Genomic DNA, 7,943 nt, shown 5'->3' on the forward strand with positions numbered 1-7,943 from the left:
ACTGTCAAATCAGTGGCCCTGGACTTGGCTTTTGTCCTTGCCAAATTCTTAGTGATTATGTACATTCCCATACAAAGTGTTTAGCTTTCTTTCACTGGGACATGGGAGTTCATTTCAGACTGCATAACAGGATGTCATAAACTGTGCTACACTGGAGAAGAATTCCTCCTGCTTTCAGTTGTCAGTGCTGGGATCACTCAAAAGCAGCTGGAATGCCTGACTAATCACATCACGGGGCCTCACATGTGGTTCCTTAGAAGCAGACACTAATAATTGCACTATATTATAAATAAAAGAGTGCTGTTTTCTCTGTTGTCTTAAGCACGTGGATTAATTGATAGGGATCATCGAGTGTTGATGGTGTTATCTGGAGTATCCACTGCCAAAATCACCTTAAGCATATGATGACACCTTGAGAGAAATGAGAAAAAAAAAAGAAAAAAAAAAAAAAAAAAAAGGAATCTCCCATTTCTGCTGCTCTTTCTGGTCAAGTCACCCAGAATGGGATCTGCCCACTTACACAGATGAGAGTATTCTTTAAAAGGAGTCATTCAGCACAGTGGGAGAAATAAGGGATGTTTAGTAATTTCAAACTTACACTAATTAAAATTCTAATGAGTTCCTGGACCTGGACCAGGGTGAATAGTTTTACCTGAATTATTTACATTTTGCTTTTACTCAGAACGAATAGACTGTTTTTCCTGTGAAAACTAGAAGAACAACCCTACCTACTCTAAGGATGGGTTTATATTTTCTCACTTCCTTTCAAAAGTAATGACAGCTCAGCATATTTCCACTTCTCCACTACACCTTTATTTTTTTCTCAGCTTTCAAAAGCATGAGTCTGCCGAGAAAACAAGGGGAAAGTACAAGTGTTTAACATTGTGATAAGTTTCAGCAGTGGTTTTGTCAGCTAGGCAGCACGTGTTTCTTCAGGAAAGACTTCAGAGGAGGACACATTCAAGTAATGGAAGCAGACAGCTTTGTTAATGACAGATTCATGCAAGATTCATGCCTTTTTTAACATCCTGTTCTCAGACCTGAAATGCAGAAGATCTTTGACAAAGTCACACTAGTCTCTAAATCTGCTTGTGGAGTGTACCTGTGTCGACCTCTTTGAAAGTATAAAAAAAAAAAGGTCCAAGATGTTTATTCTGTAAATAAAATGTTAGAGAGAGAGAGAGAAAACAAGGAACAACTGGAGAACAGTACTTTGCAGTTCCGTACAGAAAGCTCAGCCCATATGAAAATGTCTCCATTTTCTGTTTTGCCTCAAAATACAAGTTGTATCTCATGTTATCTGACAGAAATACTGTGAATCAGGTACTGTCATGTTTAGCCTCAGTGCAAATATCTTCAGTCTCTCAGCATACAAACAAAAAGTTTATAAATGCCTCTATGCAGAACCAGCATTCCCTCCAGTTTTCTGTTTCTGTGGAAGAACACTGTAAACTCTGCCTTCAGATCCAGTCCCGCTAGAAAGCCCAGAAGCATTAGTTGTCTACCCATTATTATCGCAAGGAAAGTCATTTAGGAGGCCTCCAAAGTTGTTCTGACTAACCAGAAAGTAACACCTCTTGCTTGAAGGCTTGGAAAGCTGGCTGAATGTTCACTCACACAGGCAGGCTCTGGTGCACAGTAAATCTTTCACATGCTCTCTAGCTGATAGTGTGATGCATAAACACTCGTGCATGCTAAGGCACAGGCCACAGTCTGTCTTTCAGATGTACACTTCCAGTGTTCAAGAAGCTTTCTGTTTCCTATGCTTATTATTATATCAATTACAGTGGTCAAAATCCTTCATACAGTTTGTTTTTAGCCAAGAGAACACTAGACCAGACACAGTTCATCATCCTTTCATTGACAAGGCTTCCCTGTGCCTCTATCATTCGATAGAAATGCTAAGAAACTCCACGGCAGATAATGGCAAACCTCCCAAAAGGAGAAAGCTGCTTTCTAAAACCCTGGAGGTGATCCAGGAAGGTACTTGTTTAAACCTTGACCATCCTTAACATTGAACAACAAAATGTTCTCATGTACTTCATTGCTTGTAATACAGCTGAGATTCTCCATTTCTTCAAATACGCTGTATAATAACTTGTGCATATTATTCCAAGTTCTGTCAAAAGGTAACAAATTTAAAACTGCTTAAGGGAAATATTTTACTGAATATTTTGCCATTTTTCCCCTTGTAATTAAAAAAGCAAATATGAGGGACTGAGTGTTTTTTTCTCTGCATCATCCATTACTTACTATGTAACTGTCAAGCTCCTCATATTTTTTTCTGTCCCTAAACTAAGCAGGGCTCATCATTTTACTCTTTCACATTCAAACCTTTCCAAGACTGATCATTCTTGCAACCTGTCTTTGAACTGCTTCAATTTCAGTTTTTGTACTAGGGCAGCTAAAACTGAACAAGGCACTCAAAAGGGAGCAGGCTTTCGCCACACACAAACACAGTGTTCTCCATACAGGTGCAAAAAACAGCAAATTCTTCATTTTACTTAATGAAAATGAGCAAAAACAGGGTGACTTTAAAGGGTTTCATGCAGATTAAGGAAACAAAATAAGGCTTGGTGGTAAAACAGTGAATGCTGAAACCATGCACAGAAAGCAAGGTCATCCAACCAGGCCAGACTTTAGCAGAACAACTGGTCAAAACCTGTGGATTAGGTAGACCCAAGTTTCACATGAAAGACAAAAGTGGGATGTCAATGCCCACAAAAAGGAAAAGAATTCTCAAGAGACCATTTTCACAGGTATGGAAAAGGACAATAAGCATTTCAATAAGCATTTGAAGCAAAGGACAATAAGCATTTCAATAAGCATTCAATAAGCATAATTCAATAGGCATTTCTGGGAAACTACAGGCCAGTCAGTCTCACCTCTGTCCCTGGAAAGGTGTTGGAACAGTTTGTTCTGGATGCCATCTCCAAGCAACTGGAAAAGAAGAATGTTATGAGGAGTAGTCAGCATGGATTCACCAAGGGGAAGTCATGCTCGACCAACCTCGTTGCCTTCTATGATGGCACCACAAGCTGGGTAGATGGGGGGAGAGCAGTGGATGTCATCTACCTTGACTTTAGCAAGGCTTTCGATACTGTCTCCCATGACATCCTGATAGCAAAGCTGAGAAAGTGTGGGATAGAGGAATGGACAGCAAGATGGGTTGAGAACTGGCTGACTGGCCGAGCTCAGAGGGTGGTGATGGGCGGCACAGAGTCCGGCTGGAGACCTGTGACTAGAGGTGTTCCCCAGGGGTCGGTGCTGGGTCCAGTCTTGTTCAACATCTTCATCGACGACCTTGATGAGGGAATAGTGTCTGCCCTCAGCAAGTTTGCCGATGACACAAAGCTGGGAGGAGTGGCTGACATGCCAGAAGGCTGTGCTGCCATTCAGCAAGATACAGGCTGGAAAGATGGGCAGGAAGAAACCAAATGAGGTTTAATAAGAGCAAGTGTAGAGTCCTGCACCTGGGAAGGAACAACCCGACGTATCAGTACAGGCTGGAGGACGACCTGCTGGAGAGGAGCTCTGAGGAGAGGGACCTGGAGGTCCTGGTGGACGACAGGTTGACCATGAGCTAGCAGTGTGCCCTCGTGGCCAAGAGGGCCAATGGGATCCTGGCGTGCATTAAAAGGAGTGTGGCCAGCAGGTCAAGGGAGGTGATCCTCCCCCTCTACCCTGCCCTGGTCAGGCCTCACCTGGAGTACTGTCTCCAGTTCTGGGCTCCCTGGTACAAAAAAGATAGGGATCTCCTGGAACGAGTCCAGCGGAAGGCCACAAAGATGATACGGGGCCTGGAGCATCTTCCCTATGAAGAAAGGCTGAGAGACCTGGGTCTGTTCAGCCTGGAGAAAAGAAGACTGAGAGGGGATCTCATCAATGTGTATAAATAACTGAGGTGTGGGAGACAGAGGGATTTGGCCAACCTCTTTTCAGTGGTCTGTGGGGACAGGACAAGGGGCAATGGCCACAAAATGGAGCACAGGAAGTTCTGCACCAACATGTGAAAGTACTTCTTCACGGTGAGGGCGACAGAGCACTGGAACAGGCTGCCCAGGGAGGCTGTGGAGTCTCCTTCTCTGGAGATATTCAAGGCCTGTCTGGATGCCTATCTGGGCAGCCTGATCTAAGGAACCTGCTTTGGCAGGGGGGTTGGACCTGATGATCTCTAGAGGTCCCTTCCAACCCCTTCGATTCTGTGATTCTGTGATTCTGTGATTCATGCAGAAAGTTTCTGTACTTTCCGTTGTGGATCAATATTGCAGCCTGGTATAAACAGAGTATTGTGAGTGGAGCAGCAAACTCATGATTTCACAGTTGCTGTTTTCTCTGTGCGCTTGTGAGCCAAGATCAGCCTATCACCTGAAATTTATTTCATGAAAAGGATTTCTGAGGAGGGCCACCAGAGAGAAAGAAATCACATTTCAGTACATTGGCAAAGGGAGACTAAGCACACAGTTAAACTTATTTAGCCATAGTACAATATAATGGTCAAATATCTGAACATCCACTGTATAAGTATGTTTTTTTCCTACTTAAGCACCTGAAAGAGGCTTAGACAAAAGGCAAAGATTCATTTATGGGTTTGAAACAAAAGGTCTTTGTCAGCAACCTTAGAAAGCAAGTCAAGTGCAGACTAGATGCCAAAATCCTTTGGTGTATGAGGAGAATGTAACTTGCCCTTCTATTCTTCCTGGAAGCCTACCTAAGTGAGGGCATATCTCCCATTTTTGCCAACATAGCTTTTGACGTAGCCGAGGAGTGACCCCTAATCAACACAGCTCTGCCAGCAGAAACTCCTAGCATGTCTGCACTTACACTAACAAAGTGGTATTATTACTGTCAGTATTTGCTTCACTGAAAAACAAAGCAGGTTTAAAACAAACAAATGAAAGTACTTTTTATATAGTACGTAATTAAATTGTGAAACCCACTGCCTACAGGATCAGGCAGAGGACAAAACTTTATCTGGATTTAAAAAAGCATTAGGCAAATTCATAGAGGAGACGTATATCATTGGTTATTAAACATGAAAGCCCAGATGCAACCTCTGGCTCAGAAAAAAAATCACTAAACTGCTGATTGCTGGGAGCTGGGAAATTATACCATGGGAAGGATCACTCTATAGCTGCCTTATTTTTTCTCTTCTTTCCCTAAGGGTCAATGTTAGAGCTAGGAGACTTTGGTCCTTTGATCTGAGCTCCCAAGCAGGTCACAGAGGCAGTAATTCCTATAAACCCTTACTGAAAATAAACATGAGTACTCTCACTCCAAAAGGAGTCTTACCTTATTCAAACATTATTTGGTCCTCATGGTCTTTCAGATATTGCAGCCTACCAGTTATCATGAAAATTTCCATATATTTCACATGCTATAAGCTTTGAAGGGACTACTCTTAGTTTCCAGGTCCCTCAGTTCTACCCCAGGAAGCAAAGGTAAGAAGGATTTTACAAAATACAGAATTATTTTACTGGGCCTTCCCCTCTCTGTCATTGCTTTGGTAATTTTGTCTAGCTAGGACCCCGCCCTTCTTGTACAAACAGAACACAAGAAATGCTCTACTGGGGCAGGCCAAAGGTCCATCTAACCTGTCTGTCAGTCACCTGGGGCTCAGTCTTTTACCAGAAGGTGGTCATTCAGCCATACTGTCCCCCTGACAAATAAATAAGAAGTTTTTAAGGAGGAAACCTGGACAGTTTCTTGCTGCCAGATCCTGGACATTAAGGTAGTAAACTATACTCTTACCAACCCCTCTCCCTCCCTGCTGGCCATGCTATTTCCTCCTCGTCAAAGAAAAGTATTTCAGTGAGTTCCCATAACAATGGCATTGGAAACAATAAGCAAAAGTGGGAAGAATAAACCAAGAAGCAGCAATCAATTCATACTCCGCAGGCCTTTCCAAACTCTGGCATTACCATGCTGAGGCACATACCTCCTGGAGGTGTGCAAATACCTCAGCCTTTCCTGAAGGATCAAATAAACAAAGGCAGCAGGTAAATCTATGACATCCTGCTGTCCACAAGGCCGCCTTATGTGGGAAATATTAGCACGTCAGAGGAGAAGAGGGCACAGGGCTGTGATCCATGATCCTACTGTTACTTGTTGGATTTACATGATATCTTTTTAGTGAAGTTTAAAAGGCACTGCAGTACGATATTTTCCGATAAACTGAAAACCAAGAGTAAATACAATGGACAAATGACAGGAGTTGCTCTCATGAACCAGTTTATCAAATATTTATATAAATTTCATAACCTTCAACAAAGGCCAAGTTTGTTGTCAGAACCAACAGGTTATCTTCAGGCAAGTAATCCCTTTCATCAGTCTTCTAAAGATACAGAATGAAAACTTTCAGAATGAGACTTTGAAAAATGCAGCACGAAACCAGACAACTTCCTGTAAAGGTCTCCCCACTACACGTCTGCTTTGCTGCTTTGAAAGGAAAAGACAGGTGCTGATAACATACCTTGCCTTTCTCAAAAACGATTTGTACTAAAACAGAGAAGGGACAAGAGCTTCTTTTCACTAAAACAAAGTGTCACTCTTGGAGTTTAAGATAACAATACGAGTTAGTTCTACTTAAATTTAGCTGATGAATGAATCATTCATTGGCTCACACCTCCAAATGTATCTTTAAGATTTTCTCAGGAGTTGTGTTTCTGCATTGCCATAGTCCTCCCGTTTTATCTAAAATTTTATTAATGAACTACATATATTAACACACATGTAAACATGCAGATCACACCTGTGTATGCAGTGATATATTCTCTCTTTTTCTTCCCTATCCAATTATCGCCTCTGATAATGTGAACAGGCTAACATGATTACAGGTAATGAACCAATTACTATTTCTACAGTCATGCTGAACTGTTTTTCCTTTGACTTAATTACGTTTAAAAATAACAAGCTTTCATTATGCTTTTTATTGATGGACACGTTTACACCCAAAGTCAGCTAATCAGCCATGAGCACATAACAACATGATTTGAACGCTTATTGCTCATGTGACTACATTTTTAAACTAGCAAAGCAACAAGCAGAAATAGCTGTAGTTGCAGTTTATGGACAGAGTCGAACCCTGGAAACAGATGAATCCCATGGTACTCCTCACAGAGCACACAGGTACACACTGTGTATGCCTTTGTATATCACCAAGCCTTTGTATCAGCAGAGGCAGTATACATGAAACAGGTAAGAGGAAGACAGAGTCAGGGGCAAGATTAGACTTGCTTGGAAGCACTATTGTTCTAATTTAATCACCGGAAGCTTAACTTCACCCCACAGGGGTGTTTGGTTAGGCTTTTCTCCCCTGTGAGCTCTCTTGGAAGGATGATGAATTGATTTTATTTATCTCTTTAGTTATTTATTTATCCATCTGTCCATCCTGCAGCCCATCCTGGGGCAGGAGGGCAGCCTCCAGAGCAAAGCTGGGGGCAATACAGCCTCTGTGCACTTAAATCCATTGGTAGGGGGTTGGTCCCAGAAAGCCCAAATAGCCCAGAGCAGACTCGTTTTCTGCCAGACTCATGTGAAGCTGTATCCTTGCATGTCTCAATGCAACAGGCAGCCACTGCTCTGCTCCAGGCTCAGAAATCACGGCTCCTGCTCCTTTTCCCACTGCTCACTTTGCAAAAGCACATTTTGACAGCAGAAGAAATCCCCAGGGGCTCTTCTGTTGCCAGAGTTGTGATGTGAAAGTGGAATAGTGAAAAGAGCGTTTTGACCACGTAGTTTTAACCAAATGCAACAAGGAGGGTTTTGGTAAAGAATAAGGGTTAGGGCCTAGAGCACATTAGGGGATTTAGGTAGTCAGGTGAAACTTTTGTAACTGAAAAACCTCAGTTTCCTAGCACAGACAGACAAGGTAAGTTTACATCAAACTGCAGAAGTCACAGTTGTCTCTTTTAAATACAGCCAGGTCAGGTCCTGCCTATGTT

The sequence above is a fragment of the Cygnus olor genome, chromosome 2 (genome assembly GCF_009769625.2).
Source record: "Cygnus olor isolate bCygOlo1 chromosome 2, bCygOlo1.pri.v2, whole genome shotgun sequence".
Lineage (NCBI taxonomy): Eukaryota > Metazoa > Chordata > Aves > Anseriformes > Anatidae > Cygnus > Cygnus olor.